This window comes from Betta splendens, chromosome 17, assembly GCF_900634795.4.
Source record: "Betta splendens chromosome 17, fBetSpl5.4, whole genome shotgun sequence".
NCBI classification, from domain to species: domain Eukaryota; kingdom Metazoa; phylum Chordata; class Actinopteri; order Anabantiformes; family Osphronemidae; genus Betta; species Betta splendens.
The window spans coordinates 8,608,087-8,620,831 of NC_040897.2; the positions used below are offsets into that span (position 1 = coordinate 8,608,087).

General features: G+C 44.5%; 1 long non-coding RNA gene across 6 annotated transcripts in view; it reads left to right on the plus strand.

The window, feature by feature from the left end:
- The window catches only part of LOC114844003 (uncharacterized), a 105,880-nt gene that overhangs the window by 18,539 nt on the left and 74,596 nt on the right, over positions 1-12,745 (plus strand). For all 6 annotated transcript variants that reach the window (XR_008693104.1, XR_008693106.1, XR_008693107.1 and 3 more), the window contains one exon: positions 2,748-2,897. This is a non-coding gene — a long non-coding RNA (uncharacterized LOC114844003). The remainder of the gene's footprint in view (positions 1-2,747; positions 2,898-12,745) is intronic.

Below are 12,745 nucleotides of genomic sequence, written 5' to 3' on the forward strand. Positions count from 1 at the left end.
AGGCTCCAACTAACACCTTAACGGTACATTAGTTCTGAGCGTAAGCCACAGGAAACGTGAAGCTTTGTTCCAAGCAGTGTACCGTGGTCGGTTTCCAGCGATAATGCAGGGCTGCAGACGCCCTGACCCATGACTAACCGTTAATAAGCCTGTGTTTGCTGTTCAGTCCGCCTGTTTGTCACTGTCCTCTGTGTCAGCGCCCAGAGCAGAACACCGCCGTAAGCAAAAGAAGGGGGCAGAATCTGCTGCTCCGTTCAGGCCCGTGTACCGGCGAATGTCTCATAACGCATTCTCACATGTTGATATGCATGAACTGTTTGTGATGACGGTCTGACGGCGATTTTCCACTTGCCACCGGAAAGTGAATGTCAGCAAGTGTCATTCCGGAGACCGGACGCTTCAACAGCTCTAAGAACCGGCTCACCTCACGCCTCTAATGTATTCACTTGGTGTGAAATGTATTTTTCCCCCTTCATTCTATGAAAAGTTATTGTTTTTGTTGTTTTATTTTTTACGTGTGCAAATAATGTAAATCTACATCAACTGGACCTTTTCCTGTGACTCTTAGCAGAACATTTCTAACCCCCCACATGTCCTAAGCACCTCTTCAACCCTTTTTCTCAGAGTTCACTTTATACCAAGCTCACACCCATAGGTCACCTCTGCTGCAAAAAGAAAAATCAATCCACCAGGCAACCTTTCATCTATGAATAGGTCACTCAATGGCATATGAAAATCTTCTCCGCCTTTCCGTCTGTTTGCTCGCGTCTCCCAGTCTGCAGTCCCCGGAGACGTCCTCGGCTGCAGCGGCAGGTCAAGGTCACAGTTGATAGATAACACTGGGCGAGACGTTATGGGCAGACACTCAGCTGCCCATAACGTCAGGGGCTTTAGTGCTCGATACTTTTATCGAGCTCTCGTTCGTGTACTTGCTTCCTCCCTTTAGATGTGGGAATTAAATGAGGACAACTGGGATCGTGCTGTTTCTCTCTGCTGTCTGATGTGCTGTCAAATGATTCAGTGTAGGGTCAAAGTCATTACAGATGGAGACCAGAATGAAAGCAGGCCAGACTCTACTCCGATCGGACCAGAAGTCTTTTCTTTAGACTCCACGTTTCTTTAGCTAATAAAAATTGCACTTTTTGTGGCACTGAAGCGTGTGAACTCCACACACGTTTTCTCTTCTGCTCCTTGAAAGTTTATAGATCATAATGTTTGGCCTTCAAAATACTGCAAGGGATTGAGTGCTCGCGCTGCTCTTTCGTAGTTAGAGTAGTAAATTACATCAGCACATGAACGTTGAGGACATCCGTAGCCGCATAAATGGGTCCATAACATTGCATTTTAAACCCACCGACTATTTATGGTATCATTTACAGGAGCTGCCATTTATAGTCTGGTGAATGACCTACTTTCCTTTAGGTTTTGAGAAAGAAGAGTCGCCACTGGAACGTGAAAGAAAGCCGCGAGAGCTGCCACTGCAGAATGTAAAGCAGGGGAGGCATAGGCTAAAAACAGGGCCCCGAATAAAAACCAATTAGAGCCCGGCATGCTTAATATTCATTGAGTGGTTGGACTTGGCAAAGCGTTGTCTAATTTCACAGGCACAAATCAAACTTGTTAACATTTGGCCCTCAAGCTTCCAAAGTTTATAAAGCAATAAATAACCTCCATCTCATTCCACTTATCACTATTATTTCAGTCTATAGTTGTTTAGTTTCTTCTTCTTCTTCTTATACTTGAGCCAAGGTCAAGAGCCGTCCTTTCCTCCCTCTCATGCCCTCTTGCATCACCCACCGTCCATCGACGTGTGTCATGCGGTGGGTGCTCCGTGGCCCGTGGGGCTTCGTTCCACAAACAGATCCTCGCTTCTCTCTCCGCTGCATGGTTGCTAAACAGGTTGTTAAGTGAATCCAGGTGCTCTGCTAATCAATACTGTGGCGAAGCTGCGTCTGATCGTCTTTGGTCAACACTGAGAGGGTGAACCTGCCCTGCCCACTGCAGCCACGTAGCTGTTTTATAGAATGATAAAGGCCAATAATCAATATTTCAACCCTAAAGTGGCCTTTACGTCATCTGCTGATTTTCTGCAAGCCACGTTCATACAGTAGGGACTCTTCACACGTCGTAGTGGCGCAGAACAAAGCTGCCCCTCCGTGATTTCGCCAGAAGGTGGCACTCTGCCTCCTTCAGAAATCATCAGCGTCAGCTACGTGAGGGTAAAGTTGCCAAAAGTTTAGAGCACATTTAAAAAACCATGCTTTAGATAATCCACCGCTGGTGAAAATGTTCAATGTTACATTAAATATTCATTTAACATTAATGGAAAAGAACTCACATACATATTATTAGTAATTTAATTATATTTGCATTGCCTGAAAAACTTAATCTGAATGGGGTTTATGCCAGGTCTTACATGCCTGTGGATCTGACCCAGGAGCAGATGAAAAGACTATGAATTTAATTACAATAACAATTGATCTCACTAGCTCGCCTGTTAAAGCCAGATAATTATCATTTGTGTGGTCTGATAAGGAATCGTTTTTTTTTTTTTTTTGGGTTCAGTGAATCTCTCGATGATAAACTCTGTGCCCGACTGCAATACTCCGGCAGACAGTGGCCCAGTGTCCTGTCTCCCCTCAATTAACTTCAAACTGCTCTCTATTACACGCTACAATGAGACACGCAATTTCATTACCTCACACAGACCCATCAGCGCTGCTAATTGTTTTTCTTTTCATTTTCAGTATCCCTCCATTTTCCAGTGAGTGGGTGTGAAGATATCCACGTCCAGGAGGAGTACAGGAGGTCTGGAGGAGGAAAAAAAAAAGGGGGGACGACTGCTTATTGGTCCAGTAGTGAACAGAGCTGGATGTTAGTCCACATAACCTTCAAAGGTCAGGAACCTGAAGCACTCTCCAACACTTAATTCACAATCAACTAAAGGTCAACACACACACACACACACACACACACACACACACACACACACACACACACACACACACACACACACAGTAGCTGTAGTTTACTGAGCTAACTGGCCAGTGTTAGTGTTGCCCCATTTTCTATTCTCCAAACAACAAACTATAAGCTGCTTCTGCATCACTTCAGGCCATGGCACTCAAAGACTGTGAGAAAACAACATATACTGTATGACTAGCAACCATACTCAGTCTAAGTCCAAAGAGAATATCAGTATCAGATATTACTACTACTATATTACTATTTACAGTAAATGTCCCTTGACTGAAAACATCAACTTAGTGTTGATGATGAGGTCTATGACATAAAGCGGAATCAACTCTCAAAAGAAGTTCTGCTGAGCTTGTCCATTTAAGGGATCTGTTTCATGCAGATAGTCGGTTGATATTATTTTGACATCTGCGTTTGAATTTTTCTACACCACTTTAGTGCAAAGAGCCTTAAAAGCAGTGGTGATGTAAGAGAAATGACATCAGTACCTCAAAGTAAAGAGAAAAATCAGAGCGAGGCTAAGAGCCTGGAGGACTTAACTGCCACTTAACTTCTCAGCATATTAATAATGCAGAAAGTTGTTCGTATGAGTAAGTGGTGATGTCACACATGGTAGCCTTCTTCTTCTACTGCCCCCCCCAGAATGAAGCGTTCCTCCCCAAATAACCACAAATTGCAACCATCTTCCAAACAGGTGATAGGGATTAAATTCCATATTCTTTCCATGGCATTCTCAGACTGTGTTTCATTCCCTCATCCTTGCGCACCCCCCCGTACCTGTTCTTTTCCATATATCAGCCGAATTGAATCGAATACATCCTATTGAACGTACCCCTGTGACTGAGATGTGAGGCCGGGTCTCCAGTCTCAAACTGAAATAGTTTCGCTTGTGCTATCCAGGATTTGATTCGCTCACTCAACCAGCCGAGACCGGTTGGTGATGAGGTGCTGGTCTCCAACAGAGCTATAGAAATCACATCCACACTGTTTCACCTTAGCTGAGGCGCACAGCTACTACACAGAAAGAAAAAAAAAAGAATGACAAACGGGGGAGAGAGACCGAGAAGGAGAGAGAGAGATAAGGGGCTTCAAGCAAAACGGTTGCCTGCCCAAAATCCTGTGCAGTGGAGCATATAAGAACAATCAAAGCTGTGGAACGCACAGGTGCACAGCCTGCACACACTTGATTCATACTGCTACTTAGTAGCTCCTTTTACTCATTTTGATTTTTTCTTCTTGCTATTTAAAACATGCAGTATTGAAGAACCCCACCTTTATTTCACTTAACAGCAGATGAAAGGGAACCAGCAAAAAGCCCTAACTTTGTTATTCTAATTGCTGAATGATCTGCATACAATGAAACACCCGCCTATTAGCCCAAGGTGTTGTCTTCGTGCCCCGGCAGGAGGAACAAAAGTATTTTTGTGTTTTCCTGCAAAGACTACAGGCACAAACCCACCCTGACAAACCCTCATTACGTTTTAAAGATTCATCTTTGCCTGCAGCGCCCAACCTATGCACCCTTTCCCTCAACCCCGCTGAATCGGGGAGCGGAGCAGCTGCGACGGAGTAGAAAGGGGCGCGTTTGAATGTCAACCGTCAAATATCAGAGAAGCTACAAATGGCACCGCAACTTTTGTCAGAATCGCAAAGATACACCTTATCGTAACACGGAGCAAGTCAGATAAGGTCGGCGAAAGCCATGGGAATTTTTATCGTGATGCTGGCTGTTAAACGTGGGCACTGAATGGCCTTCATCTGAAGTTTCCCTAATGCCCTGAATGCGAAATGGAATAAATTCACACTGGATGCATAAGGAACCGTCATGTTGTGAAACTACACTTTATTGTCGTTTAATAAGCCACTCGCCTCTTTATTTATCCATACACCAGCTAATTTGTAATTATCCGAGTGGGTGCAGCTTTGGAATCTTTTTATAATTATTGTCCCAGCATATAACTAGCAGCCTCCAACTATCCTGTAGCTTAAAATAAAGTAACTACAGAGAGCAGCGGAGGGTGCGGCGCCGCACCCAACATCGGGAATGGTGATGTGCAGTGTTTCAGACATATCAGGTGTTTCGGGGTGCATCATTATCAGGCCCCACTACTATCGCAAAGCCAGATCTGCCATCAGGAATCAGAATGAGCAGTGTGGAAGAATGCGCAGTGTGTTTCTGAACACAGCCACTCTCACCCCTTGGTCTACTGTCATGGAAACACCATTCAGAGTTATTACAGTGGTTTTCTTTATGCTTGCGTCAGGCTCCACGGCCTGGAAAATGCTGCTCCTTCCTTGGAGGTCCTGATTGCTACTTTGAGTGGCCGCGTGATGAAGAGTTGCGCATGTATGTTGGAGCATGAGCTAATGGCGTGAACACAATGTAGGGCTTCGGGGAAAGGGGAAAAGTTACCTGACCCTCACTTTTCTAATGCAAGTTGCGTATTGATGCGCAGACGAACAGGAGTCTGCAGTTGTGTCCCAAGAGGAGTCCGACACCGACAGAAGGCAGGCGCACCCTTACCTAGTCGATAAACAATCTGAGCACCACAAAGGGACAATAGCCACCATTCTATTGCCCATCTAGCAAACATGTCCTTTTAAAATGTCAAATAAAAAAGCTGTTGCAAGGGTGCAGTGTTCTATTGATTCAAAATGGGCTCATCATCTGACCACTATGACCAATTTATGGACTCGCTCTGTCTCGGATTCAAAGTGGTGGCGGAAGCCCCGCGGCTATTGAAGAAATTGCACAAAACACATACAGTCAAATTTTAGTCTGTAAAAAATGTGACAAAAGACGCAGACATTAGAACAATTTAAAGTGTATGGTTGGCGAAAGCTGTAGGAAGGGTAATGAGGGCTGAGAAAGGCTTAATGGTGTGTTAACATGTGTCTGGTTTCGTGGATTATAATGGTATGTTGTCTTCAGAGTGATATTTACATTTTTTGCAGTCTTCTGTTAACAGGACGCTTTATTTTAGCTTGTTAATGATTGGTAGTTTCTCAGTAACTTGTTGGAATTGTTTTGGATGAAATCCAAGGTATTGGTGGTCAGCTGCTCCTCTGTTTTGGGGAAAGAAAACCCTTTTTCCCGTGGGATGGCAAACACATTGATTCCTGCTGGAATCAACGCGATCGTTCCCCTGCGCCGACGCCGACAGCTTTTTGAAAGTGTCGAGCTCCAGAAGGGACTCGGGATCGCGGAGCCCAGTCTCATGCAGCAGCTGTTGCTGGCCCCAGTCTTTTTAATCTGAAGTGTTAATAATTTGCCTGGAAAACAACCTCCACCCACACAGCAATAGTCAAAAATAGCCATGTAAATAAACCTGTGACAATGATTAAACGGAGGAGAATACAAAACTCACAGGTGATGATATATAGCATGGGATCGGGTTTATTGCTCTGCCTTTCCACATAGCTTATGGTTCTCATCATGTAGACCCTTGTTATTCTTTGGTAGCCTTCTTCATCCAGTCCAATCACGATTCCTCATAGCCCCTCTCATTGCTGATACAGTATCTACCATCCCTCCCCCATCCACTCCATCCACCTCCTCCATCCTTTTGCCCTTCCATCCTACCAGTATGTTTTCTTTGGCCTCAGGCAAACACATCTTTCTGAATGTTTTGAGCCTCATAGCCTGATATATTTCCCTGAAATGAAAATATTTGTACATCTGAGATATTAATGGCAGATAAACCTATAGCACAAATAAATAAATACAATGTATTCCCGTATAAAGCCATAACATAATTATTCTGGGCAGGGAAACGCCAATATGCAAACGTTAACTGTCATGGATGGATCTGTCAGTGTGTTCCATCAAAAGTGTTAGCAGTGAGGCCGAGGGGTGTTGTGCGCAGCCGTCTCACACAGAAAACTTTCACGGGTCACTCCCCATCCATCTGGAACATGTTAACTGAGTGGACAGGAGAGTCTAGACTTGATAAAACTATGATTAAAGTGTGTTCAGTGCGGTCCGTCAACAAAACTACAGTACACGTTGTAAATGCAGCGGAGCCAAGGTCACGGCCAGATGAAAACGTCATCAGTTTTAATATCGGATGGACCAGAACTACTCAATAAAGAGGCCGATGCCCTCACATCCGTTGACAGTGGGAAAATCCTCAAGTAAAGGTGATTTGTAAGGCGCGGGGTAATTACAGTGGCGTGTTAACTTTGTGTTAGTAGCAGCAGAGGGACTGCAGCAGAGATGCCGCCCCTCCCTCCAGGCCTTTTCAGATAGAGAGCAAGTGGGCAGGAATTCTTGTCACAGGTTTCAGAGCCGTGCCAGCAGATCAATGTTAAAATGATTTCTAATGGCTAATACTTTGTATTGCAGTCATATTATAAAATCTGTCGGGAACGATATAACCTCTTAGTAATTTACTAGAGTAGTAAAGCACTACATACTACATATGCTGTCCAGCCTATTCAGTAAAATGACTGACATAAAAAGGTACTGAATTACATTACCACTTTTGTCCTGCAATACAAATTCCATTTGGAGAAGCTTTTGTTGGAAGAGGGACGGAACGTTTAAGGACCTTTTAACCCTGACTAACATGCTTTCTGATAAGGAGACAGTGATGGAATATTGCAGAGGTGGCTTCATTTCCCTGGCATAGTTATACAAATATTAAAGGCACAAGATGTTTTTGTCAGTTTTACATCAAACTGACTCTAACCTTTGCTTATGCTTTTTGGGATGGAGTTAAGGTTGGACAGTCTTTATGCTTTGAGTAACATAATTAGCCACTGCGTCCATCTTTCCAACTTTTCTCTATTGTGAAAAGTCTGAGAATCAGCTTCAAACTGATTGTTGTTTGTCTTTCTGTGTGTCCTACTGTACGTGGCGTGCTCTTCAGGCCTCAGTGGCTCTATGATGAATCCTTATGGCCCAGTAGGCATCTGCCTGCGTTACAGCTGGGCCGGACTAATGAACTGGACCTAGACGCAGTCATAATCAGATTAATGACAGTGTTCAGGTATAAAATGACTGAAATCAATGGGGAGAAAGCAAAATAGAGGGAGAGTGAAGCCAATCCATGGCTAAAGGGTGATTAGACACCGTGGGCAGGCACTGAGCCAAGGTCAGAGACCAACCAGCCGACTCTAGGTCAGAAGAAGGCATTAAGCCAGCGGGTAGAATAAATAGAACAGGTTACCAGGTATTCAGGGGACTGCATCTTTCTGTCTGCCTGCTGTTGATGCCATATGGAAGATTACACAGAATGAATGCTGATCACTAATAGTTTTAAGAGGCATATGGTGACACAGGGTTAAGGTCGTTCTTGTCTGCCCTGGTCATATCCCCAAGGACAGTTTGACTTCTGGCATAGACCACTGCAAAAGGACAGAGATCACAGCGCGACCAAACCCGAAACTTCTAATGGACAAATCAGTGGAGTGGAGACCGTAAAAGCTGTAATTAGAAGCAAATATGTAATAAGAGAAAAGGTCACAAGAATCAGAAACTGTAATATTTTGGCTTTTATTGTCATTGTTTTCTTGACTTAAAATTGAAGACCAGGGAGGAGGCTTGGATATGAATAGTTTCCTGGTTTTGTCTGAGTGTTTTCGTTGAGCAGCAAACATTACGGGCCCGAGCAGAAGCCACCTACACACACAGCCAGTGGCTAATTGAAACGGACTCGAGTGCTAGAGGGGAGCTGGCATTAAAGGAGTGGGAGTTGGGACTAAAAGCCACCGCTGGTAGTAGAACCAAGCGAAGGTTTACTGTGATGTACTAAACTGAGTCATTTGGCGGTGAAGCAGTAACCTCATAAATGGATCCAAATAAGTGGACATGTAACATGAACAGCTAATGGGCCAATGGATGGAAGCATAAAACAACACCCATCATGTCCAAACCAAGCCTTATTCCAAGTGGTTGTTTATGTTACACCTAAAGGTTACCATTTGTCTCGATGGGCCTGCTGCTTAACCCTGAAAGCCTTTCTGTTTGGCCATCACAACCCAGGCGCATCACAATAATCCGACCGTATCGATCAGACTGTCAGCTGCAAAACAGTCAACTAGAAGAAAACACAGGGAGGCGGGAGAGTTGTGTGTAATGAACATAAATAATTTATTATTGGGGTGTTGTTTTTAGATTTCTCAGATATACTGTAGGAGCTCTAATGTAAACAAGCCAGTCGGTTATTTGAATCATGGTCCTTGAAAGCATCATGTCTATGTGCCGTGGTGCAGCAGCTTTGTTCAAACATGCAGTTCAAACATGTTTAGGTTGTTTTGACCAGTTCTGTTTGGATGCTGAATGTTTGTTTATTCGACTTCTACCAATCCATCGTACCGGTACCTAATGGGTTCTCTAAATCCCCACGCTCACCTTACTAACCCTAATTGTAACTCTGACCTTACTTCAATCTAGTCCTAACCTTCAAAAAGTGCCCACACGACCATATACAGTACTGTAGCTCGCTCAAGCACACACTTAAAGGCTCGCGCACAATTGCCCGGCAATTTCTCCTCATCCGGCAGAATCCAGGCATCCAGGCAGGAAGCTAGGAAAGGGGGCACAGGGGAGTTTCTTCACAGCAGGCACAAAACATTGCATGAGAAAGTGCTTTTCGTTCCACTGTACCGCCCTGCAACAGAGAACTTTAGAAGCACTGCTCAACTGTTTGAGCATGATGTGTAGCAGGTTCAGCATTTCACACGAAAGCAATTTTGAGAATTTATTTTTAAGTTATGTAAAATAATGTTTAGCATTAGCATGTACACATTATGCATTCCATTGTAGATCATACAGTACATACCACAGACTCAACCTAAAAGAAATCCATGCTAATTTTTTTCTTAATGATTCACTGTACAACGTGAGACTTATGAATAAAATACATGGGGATCAATAAATTATTGACATTGTGTCATCACGTAGGGAAACTCATAATGAAAAAGTCATTATCAATCCAGGCTGTAATGCAGTGTTTGCCAGCAACATTCATTAACTTTATATGGTCGCTAATCAAAAGAATTATTACCATTGCACAAATAATGTTGTAGTGCACGGTAAAAGTGAATAACACCTTTACAGCACATGGAGTGATTGCATTTCACAGTCGTCATGCATGTTGCGTTCTGATAGGAAACAATAGTTAATCAAAGGTGTGATAATAATACCAATAAAATGCAACAGTAGAAAAAAACAAGGACTTCCAAATATACACAGTATGTTTTTCTTTAAGTGTCATGTAAATGTTGGCGTAAACGCTTCCTGGCAGTCAATAATTGACGGTGCCCGTTAATATCAGCCGTGTCTTTTCCTCCACATCTCGCACGTATAATATCCGAGCGCACATTTCCATTCAAATAGGCTGGAATTGCATCACAAAATATTTTAAAATACTCACATCATCGCTCTCCGGCTGCGTCGGCTGTCTGAAGCTAAATAGCCGAGTGGTTCTGGCTGTCTGTTTCTGAGGAGCGCTGAAGCTGTGGGCCCATTTCCTGTCGTTTCCTGACAGCCCTGTGATGTGTACAAAGCCCCCATTCCTCAGCAGGGAAATCAACCCTACTACAGCCCGTCACAAACAATCAGCACTCATTACCCACTACACAGCACTACATTCTACCCCATTTACCTGCCGGGTTTGGGGGTATGTGCTTCTCTTTATATGAATGTCTGCAGATGCGTGTGTGTGTGTGTGTGTGTGTGTGTGTGTGTGTGTGTGTGTGTGTGTGTGTGTGTGTGTGTGTGTGTGTGTGTGTGTGCGGGGGGCTTCTGGTGATTTTGGTTTGTGCACAATGAGCTGTACTGTAGGTGCTGTTAGCTTAATTTGCCGCATTTCGGTCTCTGACGCGCTGAATGAGCTCAATGGCCGGATAATGCGTTGATGTGACCTACTCCCTCCGTCCTTGCAATGAGCGGAGCAACAGGTAAATCCAGAGCTGGGCTTTTATCTGCCCCGGCGTTGAGCGCCCAATCAGCTGCTCTCCCGTCAGATGCACGCGCGACGTCTCCACCTCGTTGAAGGACGCGGCGATCGCAACCAGCCCTGTGTCAGGCAGGGGGACATTTCTGGGGAAGAGTGTAATTGTCGAGGAGAGCTGTGCGCCGGTTGCTCTGTGTGTAAGCAGATTACAGGCTGGCATGGTTGAGACCCCCTTAGGGCGGCACAACATGGCTGCTCGTACGTGGTGTGTAAAACAAGCATGTCACTCATGAATTATACATGGGAGAATGCCCAGGCTTGAAAGTAGGAGAGGGGGAATACAAACAGGGACGTGAGGAGGCAGAAACAGAAGAAAACTGAAACAGGAAGAGGAAGAGTCCCGGCTTCGTGACAGGTGTAGAGGATCCACCAGGAAGCCTGGCGTTCCAGAACCTCTGCCGGTTCTCATTGTAGATGCTTTGTGCGTGTGACCACTTTGTAACAGTGAGGTGTTTTTGCTCTGAGCCCAAATCACTGCTTATCATTTTCGCCGAAGAAAGACCGTCCTTTTAAACAAGCTTTTGTTCTGTCTGGAAGTGTGGCGTCTTTCGGATTAGCCTTTTTCATCACTCTAAATAGGTCCCTTTGGACTATTAAGCTTTCCTCAGCACGCCGTGCCTCAATGCTCATTAAAAGAGAATAATACACTCATATAGAGCACATAAGCCCGGATATGGTTTGGTAAATGGGCTCTGGATGTTCACTTTCAGGCTGGTTGAGTCTTATAGAAGCGCTTACCTGCATCTTGTAACATGGTGAACTGAAGAGAGTCGCTTGTGAATGTTTGTGTAATTCATAAATGTGGGCAAATGAACTATAGGAACCTGGAGAAGGTGTATTTATAAAAACGATGACGAAAATGTCTGATAGTTTGACTCTGTACGGGCGCTTTGTGCTTCATTATTGTCAGTGGTTCTTTGTGCCTCTCCATGGAGGTTTACTGCTCATTACAAACCAAACATAGCTCAATCCTGTTAAATAACACATTTTGAGGGCTACTGCTCTAATTGAGCGTGATGTGCTCTGGAAATACAATAAATATTCACACGCAGAGCTCATTATACTGTAAGTTGCTCTCAATAGTTCGGGTAGGGAAAATATCCATACAAAAAGGTTCTCACCTGGTTTTTATGTTTCCAAGGTGCAGCGTTAACAACCAGTTTCCCGTATAGTAGCTGATTAAATATGTATAAAGTCCTTACAACGTCACCTTGGCTTTGGTAGAGTGGGAGCGGAGCAGATGTGATACTGTTATTTGTCTTCTCTGTCTCATATTGCCCCAAAACCACAAGGCCGCTGCGCTGCAGGACCGAGCCAGTCGACCATCAGCCCATTGAGACCGTCACAGTTGATAATGATGCTCATTTCCAGACATGACAAAACAAAACAAAATCAGCACGAAGAAAGCCAGCCTCCGCTCGAGATTGTCCACTGGTAAATGAGCGTCGCTAGTTCGGCTTTAGCAATTTAAATCACCTCTCTCCGGTGCTTTGCATTAGGATGCGCCGGAGAGAAAAACCTTGATAATGGTTTTCATTTACCCCCCAGCCAGACTAATCACACCAGCATTGGTTCCACTGGCTGCTCTGGCTGACATGTTGGAAATGCTGCAGCCCAGAGCTCTAGGTGGCGGTGGAGCAGGTCGTTGCCCCTGCATTACCGTGTGCACCAGTGCCAGCTCCCACCCCACAGCCTCAGGGTTGATGTGCAGATAACCGTACAGCAGCACGCGTATAATGACAGACGCAAAGGGCTCACAGATAGAACACAATGAGTTTGAAAGCACTTATTCAAAAGTAAAAATGCAC